Consider the following 16,074-nt stretch of genomic DNA (forward strand, 5'->3'; position numbering starts at 1 on the left):
GCCACAGGGGTGCGGAGGGCAAAGCGGAGAGATTCCCGCACGGAGGCTCGGCGCTGACCAGCACTCACCAGCCCGAGAGGCTTGTCTGCTCAGCCGCCGGGGCGGGCGGGGCTGGGAGCGGAGGCTCGGGCTTCGGTCGGATCGCAGGGAGAGGACTGGGGTTGGCAGCTTGAACACAGCCTGAAGGGGTTAGCGCAACACAGCTGGCTGGGAGGGAGACCGGGAAAAAGTCTGCAGCTGCCGAAGAGGCAAGAGACTTTTTCTTGCCTCTTTGTTTCGCGGCGCGCAAGGAGAGGGGATTCAGAGCGCCGCCTAAACGAACTCCAGAAACTGGCGCGAGCCGCGGCCATCAGCGCGGACCCCAGAGACGGGCGTGAGACGCTGGGGCTGCTGCTGCCGCCTCCAAGAAGCCTGTGTGCGAGCACAGGTCACTCTCCACACCGCCCCTCCCGGGAGCCCGTGCAGCCCGCCACGGCCAGGGTCCCGTGATCCAGGGACAACCTCCCCGGGAGAACGCACTGCGCGCCTCAGGCTGCTGCAACGTCACGCCGGCCTCTGACGCCGCAGGCTCGCCCCGCCTCCTCTTTACCCCTCCCTCCCCGCGGCGTGGGTGAGCCAGAGCCCCCGAAGCAGCTGCTCCTTTAACCCCGTCCTGTCTGGGCGGGGAACAGACGCCCTCAGGCGACCTACACGCAGAGGCGGGTCCAAATCCAAAGCTGAGCCCCGGGAGCTGTGCGAACAGAGAAGAGGAGGGGAAATCTGTCCCAGCAGCCTCAGAAGAAGCGGATTAAAACTCCACAAACAACTTGATGTGCCTGCATCTGTTGAATACCTGAATAGACAACGAATCATCCCAAATTCAGGAGGTGGACTTTGGGAGCAGGATATATTAATTTTTCCCCTTTTCCTTTTTTTTTTGTGAGTGTATATGTATATGCTTCTGGGGGAGATTTTGTCTGTATAGCTTTGCTTTACAATAGCTTTATTTTACTTCACTATATTATAGCTTCTTTCTTTCTTTTCTTTCTTTCTTTCTTTCTTTCTTTCCTTCCTTCCTTCCTTCCTTCTTTCCTTTCTTTCTATTTTTTCTCCCTTTTACTCTGAGCCGTGTGGACGAAAGGCTCTTGGTGCTTCAGCCAGGCATCAGGGCCGTACCTCGGAGGTGGGAGAGCCAACTTCAGGACACTGGTCCACAAGAGACCTCCCAGCTCCATGTAATACCAAACGGCAAAAATCTCTCAGAGATCTCCATCTCAACATCAAGACCCAGCATCACTCAATGACCAGCAAGCTACAGTGCTGAACACCCTATGCCAAACAACTAGCAAGACAGGAACACAGCCTCATCCATTAGCAGAGAGGCTGCCTAAAATCATAATAAGGCCACAGACACCCCAAAATACACCACCAGACGTGGACGTGCCCACCAGAAAGACAAGATCCAGCCTCATCCACCAGAGCTCAGGCACTAGTTCCCTCCACCAGGAAGCCTACACAACCCACTGAACCAACCTTAGCCACTGGGGACAGATACCAAAAACAACGGGAACTACAAACCTGCAACCTGTGATAAGGAGACCCCAAACACAGTAAGATAAGCAAAATGAGAAGACAGAAAAACACACAGCAGATGAAGGAGCAGGGTCAAAACACACCAGACCTAACAAATGAAGAGGAAATAGGTAGTCTACCTGAAAAAGAATTCAGAATAATGATAGTAAGGATGATCCAAAATCTTGGAAATAGAATAGACAAAATGCAAGAAGCATTTAACAAGGACGTAGAAGAACTAAAGAGGAATCAAGCAATGATGAAAAACACAATAAATGAAATTAAAAATACTCTAGATGGGATCAATAGCAGAATAACTGAGGCAGAAGAAAGGATAAGTGACCTGGAAGATAAAATGGTGGAAATAACTACTGCAGAGCAGGATAAAGAAAAAAGAATGAAAAGAACTGAGGACAGTCTCAGAGACCTCTGGGACAGCATTAAACGCACCAACATTCGAATTATAGGGGTCCCAGAAGAAGAAGAGAAAAAGAAAGGGACTGAGAAAATATTTGAAGAGATTATAGTTGAAAACTTCCCTAATATGGGAAAGGAAATAGTTAATCAAGTCCTGGAAGCACAGAGAGTCCCATACAGGATAAACCCAAGGAGAAACACGCCAAGACACATATTAATCAAACTGTCAAAAATTAAATATAAGGAAAACATATTAAAGGCAGCAAGGGAAAAAAAACAAATAACACACAAGGGAATCCCCATAAGGTTAACATCTGATCTTTCAGCAGAAACTCTGCAAGCCAGAAGGGAGTGGCAGGATATACTTAAAGTGATGAAGGAGAAGAACCTACAACCAAGATTACTCTACCCAGCAAGGATCTCATTCAAATGTGATGGAGAAATTAAAACCTTTACAGACAAGCAAAAGCTGAGAGAGTTCAGCACTACCAAACCAGCTTTACAACAAATGCTAAAGGAACTTCTCTAGGCAAGAAACACAAGAGAAGGAAAACACCTACAATAACAAACCCAAAACATTTAAGAAAATGGGAATAGGAACATACATATCGATAATTACCTTGAATGTAAATGGATTAAATGCTCCCACCAAAAGACACAGGCTGGCTGAATGGATACAAAAACAAGACCCATATATATGCTGTCTACAAGAGACCCACTTCAGACCTAGAGACACATACAGACTGAAAGTGAGGGGATGGAAAAAGATATTCCATGCAAATGGAAATCAAAAGAAAGCTGGAGTAGCAATTCTCATATCAGACAAAATAGACTTTAAAATAAAGACTATTACAAGAGACAAAGAAGGACACTATATAATGATCAAGGGATTGATCCAAGAGGAAGGTATAACAATTATAAATATTTATGCACCCAACATAGGAGCACCTCAATACATAAGGCAAGTACTAACAGCCATAAAAGGGGAAATCGACAGCAACACAATCATAGTAGGGGACTTTAACACCCCACTTTCACCAATGGACAGATCATCCAAAATGAAAATAAATAAGGAAACACAAGCTTTAAATGATACATTAAACAAGATGGACTTAATTGATATTTATAGGACATTCCACCCAAAAACAACAGAATACACATTTTTCTCAAGTGCTCATGGAACATTCTCCAGGATAGATCATATCTTGGGTCACAAATCAAACCTTGGTAAATTTAAGAAAATTGAAATCGTACCAAGTATCTTTTCCAACCACAACGCTATGAGACTAGATATCAATTACAGGAAAAGATCTGTAAAAAATACAAACACATGGAGGCTACACAATACATTACTTAATAATGAAGTGATTACTGAAGAAATCAAAGGGGAAATCAAAAAATACCTAGAAATAAATGACAATGGAGATACGACGACCCAAAACCTATGGGACGCAGCAAAAGCAGTGCTAAGAGGGAAGTTTATAGCAATACAAGCCTACCTCAAGAAACAGGAAACATCTCGAATAAACAACCTAACCTTGCACCTAAAGCAATTAGAGAAAGAAGAACAGAAAAACCCCAAAGCCAGCAGAAGGAAAGAAATTATAAAGATCAGGTCAGAAATAAATGAAAAAGAAATGGAGGAAACAATAGCAAAAATCAATAAAACTAAAAGCTGGTTCTTTGAGAAGATAAACAAAATTGATAAACCATTAGCCAGACTCATCAAGAGAAAAAGGGAGAAGACTCAGATCAATAGAATTAGAAATGAAAAAGGAGAAATAACCACTGACACTGCAGAAATACAAAAGATCATGAGAGATTACTACAAGCAACTCTATGCCAATAAAATGGACAACCTGGAAGAAATGGACAGATTCTTAGAAATGCACAAACTGCCGAGACTGAACCAGGAAGAAATAGAAAATATGAACAGACCAATCACAAGCACTGAAATTGAAACTGTGATTAAAAACCTTCCAACAAACAAAAGCCCAGGACCAGATGGCTTCACAGGTGAATTCTATCAAACATTTAGAGAAGAGCTAACACCTATCCTTCTCAAACTCTTCCAAAATATTGCAGAGGGAGGAACACTCCCAAACTCATTCTACGAGGCCACCATCACCCTGATACCAAAACCAGACAAAGATGTCACAAAGAAAGAAAACTACAGGCCAATATCACTGATGAACATAGATGCAAAAATCCTCAACAAAATACTCGCAAACAGAATCCAACAGCACATTAAAAGGATCATACACCATGATCAAGTGGGGTTTATCCCAGGAATGCAAGGATTCTTCAATATACGCAAATCAATCAATGTGATACACCATATTAACAAATTGAAGGAGAAAAACCATATGATCATCTCAATAGATGCAGAGAAAGCTTTCGACAAAATTCAACACCCATTTATGATAAAAGCCCTGCAGAAAGTAGGCATAGAGGGAACTTTCCTCAACATAATAAAGGCCATATATGACAAACCCACAGCCAACATTGTCCTCAATGGTGAAAAACTGAAACCATTTCCACTAAGATCAGGAACAAGACAAGGTTGCCCACTCTCACCACTATTATTCAACATAGTTTTGGAAGTGTTAGCCACAGCAATCAGAGAAGACAAAGAAATAAAAGGAATCCAAATCGGAAAAGAAGAAGTAAAGCTGTCACTATTTGCAGATGACATGATACTATATATAGAGAATCCTAAAGAGGCTACCAGAAAACTCCTAGAGCTAATCAATGAATTTGGTAAAGTAGCAGGATACAAAATTAATGCACAGAAATCGCTTGCATTTCTATACACTAATGACGAAAAATCTGAAAGTGAAATTAAGAAAACACTCCCGTTTACCATTGCAACAAAAAGAATAAGATATCTAGGAATAAACCTACCTAAGGAGACAAAAGACCTGTATGCAGAAAATTATAAGACACTGATGAAAGAAATTAAAGATGATACAAATAGATGGAGAGATATACCATGTTCCTGGATTGGAAGAATCAACATTGTGAAAATGACTCTACTACCCAAAGCAATCTACAGATTCAATGCAATCCCTATCAAACTACCACTGGCATTTTTCACAGAACTAGAACAAAAAATTTCACAATTTGTATGGAAACACAAAAGACCCCGAGTAGCCAAAGCAATCTTGAGAACGAAAAATGGAGCTGGAGGAATCAGGCTCCCTGACTTCAGACTATATTACAAAGCTTCAGTAATCAAGACAGTTTGGTACTGGCACAAAAACAGAAATATAGATCAATGGAACAGGATAGAAAGCCCAGAGATAAACCCACACACATATGGTCACCTTATCTTTGATAAAGGAGGCAAGCATATACAGTGGAGAAAAGACAGCCTCTTCAATAAGTGGTGCTGGGAAAATTGGACAGGTACATGTAAAAGTATGAAATTAGAACACTCCCTGACACCATGCACAAAAATAAACTCCAAATGGATTAAAGACTTAAATGTAAGGCCAGACACTATCAAACTCTTAGAGGAAAACATAGGCAGAACACTCTATGACATACATCACAGCAAGATTCTTTTTGACCCAGCTCCCAGAGAAATGGAAATAAGAACACAAATAAACAAATGGGACCTAATGAAACTTAAAAGCTTTTGCACAGCAAAGGAAACCATAAACAAGACCAAAAGACAACCCTTAGAATGGGAGAAAATATTTGCAAATGAAGCAACTGACAAAGGATTAATCTCCAAGATTTACAAGCAGCTCATGCAGCTCAATAACAAAAAAACGAACAACCCAATCCAAAAATGGGCAGAAGACCTAAATAGACATTTCTCCAAAGAAGATATACAGATGGCCTACAGACACATGAAAGAATGCTCAACATCATTAATCATTAGAGAAATGCAAATCAAAACTACAATGAGATATCATCTCACACCGGTCAGAATGGCCATCATCAAAAAATCTAGAAACAATAAATGCTGGAGAGGGTGTGGAGGAAAGGGAACACTCTTGCACTGTTGGTGGGAATGTAAATTGATACAGCCACTATGGAGAACAGTATGGAGGTTCCTTAAAAAACTACAAATAGAACTACCATACAACCCAGCAATCCCACTACTGGGCATATACCCTGAGAAAACCATAGGTCAAAAAGTGTCATGTACCACAATGTTCATTGCAGCTCTATTTACAATAGCCAGGACCTGGAAACAACCTAAATGTCCATCGACAGATGAATGGATAAAGAAGATGTGGCACATATATACAATGGAATATTACTCAGCCATAAAAAGAAATGAAATGGAGGTATTTGTAATGAGGTGGATGGAGTTAGAGTCTGTCATACAGAGTGAAGTAAGTCAGAAAGAGAAAAACAAATACAGTATGCTAACACATATATACGGAATCTAAGGAAAAAAAAAAAAAAAAAAGGTCATGAAGAACCTAGTGGCAAGACGGGAATAAAGACACAGACCTACTAGAGAATGGACTTGAGGATATGGGGAGGGGGTGGGGTGAGATGTGACAGGGTAAGAGAGTGTCATGGACATATATACACTACCAAATGTAAAATAGATAGCTAGTGGGAAGCAGCCGCATAGCACAGGGAGATCAGCTCGGTGCTTTGTGACCACCTAGAGGGGTGGGATGGGGAGGGTGGGAGGGAGGGAGATGCAAGAGGGAAGAGAAATGGGAACATATTGTATATGTATAACTGATTCACTTTGTTATAAAGCAGAAGCTAACACACTATTGTAAGGCAATTATACCTCAATAAAGATGTTTAAAAAAAAAAAAAAATCTTGATGTTTGAAAATGTTTAGTAGGTAGAAAATATATCATATTTATTCATAACAATGTTGGCTATGTCTCTACGATGTGCTCATGATTAGTTATCAAAGAATCAGGACGATATACAAGCTTGCAGAGTATGGTTATTAGAAATTACGTAGGGTGCTTCTCTAAGAGTGGTCCCTGGGCAAGCAGCATCACCAGGCGACATGTCAGAAATGCAAACATCAGGCCCCCATCCGGAACTCTGGCATCAGACCTTCTGTTGGTGGGACCCAGCAACCCCTTTGAACTAGTACTTCTGGTCACGCTGAGGCGTGCTTAAGTGTAAGAACTAGTGAACGAGACTAGTGCTTCCAGACGCCTGTCCACCGAGTAACACTGATTCGTGGACAAATCTCACCAGCCAGCATCACAGAAAAGAATTACAGCCAGGAGCAATTCCTTAGAAAATATTAAACTTTAAGATGATACCTGATTGGAATTTTCTGGTTATAAGAATGCAATCTCTTTATTAGAACAATGGTGACAGCAAGTCTCTTTTTAAGGTCCCTTTGTAGCAAAATTAAAAATCAGGAACCCTGTATTCATTCTTAACATCTCTTTTCTGTTGGAGGGAGGGGCAGCTATTGGGTTTGTGGTGAGTAAAGTACAGTCACTGTCAAGTGTTTTTATTCATAGATGCAGAACTGACCCAGCGTGGTGAAGGGGCTGCTCTACGTCACACACCAAGTCCATGCAGAGCTGGACAGAACCCCCGACCTCTGCACCCTGAACCCAGCGCCACTGTATCACTGGGCTCTCTAGGACCACAGATGGCAGGACCAAATTTACAGGCATATCATTTGACAGGTTCTAGAAACACAAAGAAGTAGAAGTGATGAATAATGTATACAGTGAGGAACAGAAGGAAGGGTGACGGGTTAGCAAGTCCTCATGCACCAGGCAGGGCCGTGCCGGAAAATGAGACTGGTGGACTGGTGCGGGGATGGGGTACCACTGCGTGGACACCCCGCATACCCCAGCTCCCACCTTCGCTTCACACCCGTGAGCCCTCCTTCACGCGCAGCCCCCTCTCCTCACACTGTGGTATAAAGACCATAGCAGTCACAGGAAGTGCCTTTTTTTTCACCCTTAGCAGCGAGCACACAAAGTTTCACCTGAGGTGCAGGAAATCAAGTTGGCTCTACTTACAAAGGCTGAGTATCTCTCAGCACATTCACTACTGTGCCTAGGTTTTAATTTTAGCCTCCCAAGCACTCCACTTGCTCGCGCCCCCTCCCCTCTGGTCTTTCATCAACCCAACAGTCAGAGTCATGAGTTAGAAGGTAAGTCAGATCGTGTCGCTGCTCTGGACAAAACCTGCACTGTCTTCCGATTCCTCCTAGAACAAGAGCCAAAGGCTCCCTCCTGCCTGCGAGTCCCCGGGGGGGTCTGCCCCCTGCCTCCCACCTCCACCCTACATCTCCCTGCACCACACATGCCAGCCTGCATGTTGTCAAACACACCTGCAACACTGTACATTTAGAGCCTTCGGCCTTAGCCTACCCTGCGCCTGGAGCACATTTCTCCCGAATATCTTCAAGTCATGCTCCCTCACCTCCTGTAAGGCTTTGCCCAGAAGTCATTTTCTGCCACTTTCTCAAAATCCCACCCTATTTATTTATCTATCTGAACATCTTTATTGGAGTATACTTGCTTTACAATGATGTGTTAGCTTCTGCTGTATGGAAACTTCCTCAACCATGGCACTCCCTATTCCTCTTTCCTGCTGTGTTTCTCTCTACCGCACGTACACCATCTAACATTCCTTACATTTTAAATTTTAACTTTTGTCAGTCTTCCTCTTCTAGAATTTAACCTTGTGACAGTGGTGATTTCTGTCTGCTTTGTTCGTTCACAGCTGTAAGTTTAGCACCCAAAACAGTGTGTGGCACCTAGGAAGTAGAAAACACTCGAATTCATTATTGAATAAATTATCAAGATGTTTTTGTAAAAGAAAATTCTGCAACGATCTGCCTTAGAAAGAGCGAAGAAGGGGACGTCTTTGTGCAGCTGGACTCGAAGGCTTAGAGTCCTCTGTACCCCCTACTGTGCCAGCAATAGGAATATTTTTAGTAACACTATCAGAATTCCTCATCCTATGCAAAATTCATTTAAAATCCTTTCAAGGCATTAACCTCTTATACGTGAACATCCTTTTAGTTTGTTTCCAATAAGGGTTGGTCAATGACAATGTGTCCACTGCTTGCTTTGAATACGCTACATACAATATACACTCACCATTTTTCCTGCCTCTGTCTCTCTTCCTCCCTCTTTTTCTCTTTCTCTCACCTCCTTCCCTCCCTCCCTCCCTCCCTCCCTCCTTCCTTCCTCAGGAGCTGCTGTAACATTGCACCAAGCCTAGACACACAGAGAAATGTATCTTTTCAATGATCCTTCCCATATGCACCAGGGCATCACTCATCCCTAACTGCTCTTAATCACGACTACGTTGCGGTGATTCTTGCCATGGGGCTTCCTGTTTTACCCTAACGTAAAGAGGTTGGTCTCTGAGACAGAAGTATACCCCCATGAGTAATCCTCCACAAAGTCTCAAAGGGCATCAGCTGGTCAGGGATCTGTGAGTGAGAACCCTTGCAGTCTCGCCCGCATGGACCACCACTGCTTTAATCTATGAGGAGTGTCAGGTATACAGGATGAACATTTCCAGCAGATGTCAGGATTTAGAGCTTTAAGATGTACTCATTTTTCAACTGAGTCTTCGTGGACTGGTCTTGGAAGCATAATGAAGAGATCCCTGTGGAGTCTGCAGAAGGATCCTGGTATTAGTTTGCTCAGGCCGCCGTAACCAAAGCCCTCGGACTGGGTAACTTAAACAGCAGGAATGCATTTTCTCAGTCTGGAAGCTAGGAGCTCGAGACCGAGGCGCGGGCAGGTGTCACTCCTGAGGAAGCCTCAGGCAGCCACCTCCTCACTGTGTCCTCACCGGGTCTTCTCCTGCGCACATGCCCGCGGTGTCTCTGGGGGTCCTAACCACCTCTCCCTCTAAGGGCACCATCCTGGCGGGCTGGGGCCCACCTACCGGTCTCATTTTAATTCAGCCATCTGTGTAAAGACCCCGTCTCCAAATACAGTCACATTCTGAGGTACCGGGGGTCAGGACTTCCACATGGGAACTTGAGGAAGACACAATTCAGCCCATCACAATCCTGAGGAAGACTTGCCTGTAACTTTCACACGTTTTTCCTTAAAACGATAGACATGCATTCACAGCAGCCAGAGAAAAGACCCTTAGCCTTCGTGAAGAAAGTGCACGAATTATATGAGAAGCAGCCTGAACCCTCTCTTGTTTGCAGGTCATTATAAAGATGCTGGTTAAGACCCCTTAGACATTCCACTACCTTCCTCACAATGGACACTTGGCAATGAGCCAGAATTTAGTCACGCAAATAAGGATTTTTAAAGGACCTTCAGACTCCGTGCCCTTGGCCTGAACTAATCTCTCAGCCCCGCTCCCTCTGCCCCATCCTGGACTTTCTCTCTCATCCATCATGGGAAATGAGCTTTGCTCCAGATGAGCATTATGTCGATTCTCGAACATGCACATGCGTAATGTGAATTCACTACTTAGACTTTATCGCTCTTGCTCTTTTACCCTAAAATAGTAACACATGTGCTGAGAAAAGAGCTCACACACTGAAAATTAAATTAACATGCATCACGTTAAAATATTCACTCATTTGAAAATACGTATTCATTAATATGAAAATATCCATGGCACGTCAACTTTGTTTAGCACTGTGCTAGGAAGGATAAAACAGGTGAAAATGTAGTAAGCAAAAATTATAACAAAGACATAAACTCACCAAAAGATGGGTCTGGACTTCACGCAGCTGCTGGGAGGGGACTCTGCCCTCGGAGGGTCCTGCCCGGTGCGGGTGTCCTTGTTCGCCTGCAGCAGCCATGGGACGGCCTGCCAGGATGATCTGTGGCTGGAGCTTCACATCCCATGGTGCCTGCTCGACCTCTGGACGGGCTGAGACCACAGATCGGTGAGGCAGTCAACAGACTCTGGCGAAGCCTCCAGACAGCAAGGCTCAGGTGAGTGTCTCTGCTGGCGACACTCCGTGTATGTTGTCACAGCCAACAGGAGAGGAGCGAGGCCGTCCTGACTCCGCGGAGACCCGACAGGTGGACGCTCCAGGTGTGGCCCTCCCTGCACTCCGTCCCGTGCAGCTTTTCCCTTGGCTGGTTTCAATTTTTGCCTTTAGCTCTCATCAACCTCAAATGGGAGTGGAACAGCTTTCCGGGAACTCCGGTCCCGGAAGATTATCCAGTCAGAGTGGTCTCCTGGCCGATGTTCTCTCTGACCTCACTATGATGTAAAAGTAATAAAGGAATTTAAGTGGCATTTACAAAACAGGAAGAATACAACAGGTAGGCACAGGGTGAGGATGTGCTAGTTACCTAGGAGAGTTAGAGTTTCCCAGAAGAGAGCGGGGCTAATGGGGAGGCTGTATGGGGAACGATGGAAGGAAGGTCCTTTCTAGCATACGGGATGGGATGCACACAGGCGGTGGCAAAGAGGGGAGAGCCTGTGTGTGCTTCGAGATGGGACAGCAGGGTGTCACATGTGGTAGGAACCTGCCCAATTTAGATGGATGTAATGTAACTATGCGGGGGTGTGACTTCAGTCCAGTGGTACTGATGTTTCCTTTCTCTTTCTTTCTTTTTCTTTCTTTTCCTCCATCCTTTCTTTTCTTCTTTTCTTTCTTTTTTCTTTCTTTCTTCTTTCTTTCTCTTTCTCTTCCTTCCTTCCTCCCTCGCTTTCTTTCTTTCCATATAGTTCATTTACAAAGTTGTGTTAGTTTCAGGTATACAGCAAAGTGGTTCAGTTATACATATATATACACACATATATATGTGTTCTTTTCCAGATTCCTTTCCCATACAAGTTGTTACAAAATATTGAGTGTAGTTGCCTGTGCTGATTTTAGACTTCTGGCCTCCAGAACTGTGAGAGAATACATTTCTGTTGTTTACAGCCATTAAGTGTGTAGTGATTTGTTACAGCCGTAGGAAACTAAACAGAGTCCAAGAAATGTACCTAGGATCCTCCTAAAGTCCTTGTCTGAAGACTGATCTGCACAAGCACAGGATGAAAATGCCCAAGGGTGGGCAAATGAGAACTGCCAGCAAGTTGTAAGCTGAGAAATTCCTAGAGGTCAGAGAGGGATGGCAGGGGATGGATGTCCAACCTGTCAAAGTAGAGAGATCTGGGTGAATACCTGGGCCATTTGGTAGAGACTCCAAAATGACAACTACTAGGATTGACAAATCGGGCAAATAAAAATACAGGATAGTCTACTTGAATTTTAGATAAATTTTAGATAAATAACATTTTTTTATAATATAAGTATGTCTCAAATATTGCAATTGAAGTTTCACTTTAATGTCCCATTTTCTATTTTTAGTGTTGCACAGGACATACTTTTCCTGAAATAAATGCTTTGTTGTTTATCTGAATTACAAATGTAATTGGACTTTCTAAATTTTAATATGCCATCTCTTCAAACCCATCCTACAAAAGCTTAAGAACAAGTCAGAAACAGGCAATTTAACTACCTGCCAAATCAAAGCCCAAAATTCTATAAAGACAAGAAAACACAGATATTCAACAATATAATAAATGCAATACCAGCATCTGATGAAAAATAATCCTGTAACCTCCCCATCCAAAAACAAATACAAACAAAATCTGATCTATAAACTGGATAAAAATTAGTTAATAAAAACAGACAAAAAACGGTAGAAATCTTGAAAGGAGCAGACAAGTTCCTTAAAACAGGTATTGCAAAAATACTCAGGAAACTGAAAGCAATAATGAAAATAAAGAAGAAAAAGATAGGAAATAAAGAGGAAAAATATACAGACATATATACATTAGTAGGCAGACAAATGAACTTGAAAAGTACAATATGAAATGAAAAAATGTGCTGGTTGAGATTAAAAGCAAATTAAACTATAGAAAGAAAGACCAGTGCACTTGAGGACAAAATAATATCAACTATACAAACTGAAACACAGGAAGAAAAAACGGCAGCTAACAATTAGAGTCTGAGTCATTTATGGGATTATATCACCCTGTTTAACAGACATATAGTTGGAGTTCCAGAAAAGAGAAGAGAGAAGCCAAGAACTAGAAAACATATTTGAAGAAAAGTGGCCAAATTTTTCCAAATAAACAAAAACTATAGACCCACAGATTCGAAAAGCTCAACAAACTCCAAGCAAAATAAATACGAAGAAAACATTAAGGCATCATAATCAAATTTTTGTGTCAGTGATATGTGTATTATATAAAAACATATTGCAATGTGTAATATTTACTATATATATTTAAATATTTCAGACCTACAGCAGTTTAGAAAAAAAGTGAAAAAAATCTAGCAGTCTATGTATCTATAAGAAAAAATTAAGTACAAATTAGGTATGAAGAAAATTTCTCCCTTCATTATTTGTCCCTTTTCTATTTATTTTAGAATAGCCAGTGATCAACAGAACAGCAAGAACCTCACTTTCAGTTTGCAAAGTATAGAAATTGCATATCATTAACTTGTCATCACAAATATTTTATTGTCACCAAAGAATAAGAGTTATAACCACAAATGTAAGGTTGGGAAATATTCAGGAGTCTATATAATATACTAAAGCTCATTAGTACACTTGTAATAATTCGATAGTCATATAGAACAATTCAATATTTTATCAATATTATTTTTAATAACTTTGTTCCATGCATTATAATAAATAATAATAATAATTCTGTTAGAGAAGGTCAGTGTAGTGGTTTAGTGAACAGACTGAAATAAATTGCCCAGACATATTCCAGTACCATCATTAATAAACCTCTTGACTTTGATCAATTCCTTGGCGCCTTAGTTTCCTCCTCTGTGAAATGGAAGAAATAATCATACCCATCTCATTGGGTTGCATGAAGATTAGCAGAATATTTAAATCTGTCTCTCTGTATGGAGCTGAAAACACCCATGCTGGTCATGATTCTCACATACGGATATTAGTCAATTGTATACACCATGGTCATTGTGACTGACTCAGTGGGAGCCAAGAACTCCTCCCCTCCCCTCCCTCCCCCTCTCCCCTCCCCTCCCCTCCCCCATACCCTCCCCTCCACTCCCCTCCCCTTTCCCCCCTCTCTGCCCCTCCCCTCCCCCCTCCCCTCACCCCCTCCCCTCACCCCCTCCCCTCCCCTCCCCTTCTCTTCCTTCACCTCCCCTCCTCTCCCCACAGCCTGGTTAGGACAATTGGTCTTTAACCTCCTCCAGTCAGTGTCATCATATTTTAATCATGATTTAATACACCTTTTCATGATCTCAAATCCATGTGTGGATCAATGCAAAATACCACCAAGGTGTTGCATTTGTTGTCATAAATGGAAAAGAGAGGCTTTCCTTGCCATCTAATAGGGTTAAATATGATGATTACAAATACTCTAAACAGGACTCTCTCCTGCCCGCAATCCCAAACCCACCTCTGCAGAATGGAAGGACAAGAAAGAGCTCAAACGCATGCTGGGTGACCTAATGGCAAAAATGAGCATCTTATTCACTAGCAACTCTCTTACAACAGATTTATTCGGTGCAGTGGCATAAATTACACTATTGGTGTGTATTACATAAAGAACCCCTTCAGATTTGCAAGAAATATGTGAAGAAAAATGGGCTAAGCATATGAACTATTCATTCAAGGGTAAAAATCAATTAATGTGAAAGTGGAAAATTGACATGCACAATATAATTTCAAAATGCAAATTAAAAGTGTAATGAGATACAGTTCAATGCATATTTAATTAGAAAGAAACTAATCCATACTAGCAAGAGTGTCTTGAAAGAATATAGATTCAGTTTATCAATCATAAGATGGCAAAAACTTCAAAAATAATATAAAAATGTTTTATCTTACACAAATAAAAAGTGTACTCTTTGACTTAGTATCATACTTCTAAGAATTTAACCCAAGGAACTAATATAAAAGGAAATAAAGTTTATTAAAAGTAATATAAAAGGAAATAAAGCTTAGTTTATTAAAATAATATTTATAATAGAAAGCAAATTGGGAAAAAGACAATAGTCTAGACACTAAATTAAGGTACAGTTATTTGATAGAATATTATTCAGCCATTAAAATAATAAAAATAAAACTTCCTTTGGAGCATGAAAAGTGTGTGTGTCATATGTTAAGTAAAAATATAAACTTTTCACTAATTACCACTATACATACAGAATAATATATATTTAACAAGAACAAAACAGGGGCAAAATATATTGTGATTTGATTAGGAAGAAAGATAATGAATAAGCGTTATTTTATTCCTTTAAAATCCACAAGTAAACAAAAATAAACAAAATATTTGTTCATGAGGACCTTCCATGACAGTTTAATTCTCTGAGGTCTGCCTGTCCTGTGGCCAGACCGTCCCGTGCTCAGGCTGCCTGTGTAAAATAGAGTTATTTTAGGCGTACCCCCTCTATGCTTATCTCGGGGTCACCTGGAAGTCTGGAACTGACTCTTGATCAAGGTAAGGGGAGGCGGTGTTATAACTAATACTTTGTAATGTGCTATTTAAAGTTGAAAAGTTCCCTGGTGGCGACAAACTGTTCAAGTTGTTTCTGGCTTACACCTGGTATTTCCTGTTACACAGCCTTGTTGATTATGTGATCAGGGGTGTAAAACATCCCCCTGGAGACTTTAGGGACGTCTTCCCAAACGAAAGTTCATCACACAATCGTGAGGGTTCAAGCTGCAGACGAAGTGTGTCCCGGGCAAACGAGAAGGCTTGGCGAGGCTGCACCCGGACCAGGACCTCACGCTTTCCCGTACGCTCTCCACTGCGCTGCTCGTGCCTTGAGTAAAACCTTTTGTTTCTGTTTCATAGACGGTTTCACAAACGGAAACAGACTCCCAGACATAAGAGAACAGACTGGAGGTTGCCAAGGGGGAGGAGAGCGGAGCGGGGGAGGGATGGAGTGGGAGCTTAGGGTCAGCAGATACAAGCTTTTATATATGGAATGGATACACAACAAGGTCCTACTGTAGAGCACAGGGAACAATATTCAAAATCCTCTGATAAACTATAATGGAAAAGAATATAAAAAAAGAATATATTGTATATATATGTATAACTGAATCACTTTGCTGTACAGCAGTAATTAACACAGCATTGTAAATCGGCTATACTTCAATTAAAAAATAAAATAAATAAATAAAATAAAAAATAAAACCTTTTGGGTGTGTG

At 41.7% G+C, this 16,074-nt stretch overlaps 1 long non-coding RNA gene across 1 annotated transcript in view; it reads right to left on the reverse strand.

Moving 5' to 3' along the window:
- The window catches only part of LOC309633381, a 364,347-nt gene that overhangs the window by 274,871 nt on the left and 73,402 nt on the right, over nt 1-16,074 (reverse strand). Inside the window, exon 3 of the long non-coding RNA XR_014247482.1 lies at nt 10,625-12,016. This is a non-coding gene — a long non-coding RNA (uncharacterized lncRNA). The remainder of the gene's footprint in view (nt 1-10,624; nt 12,017-16,074) is intronic.

Source organism: Balaenoptera borealis, assembly GCF_965194805.1.
Source record: "Balaenoptera borealis genome assembly, chromosome: 8".
In the NCBI taxonomy this organism is placed as follows: domain Eukaryota; kingdom Metazoa; phylum Chordata; class Mammalia; order Artiodactyla; family Balaenopteridae; genus Balaenoptera; species Balaenoptera borealis.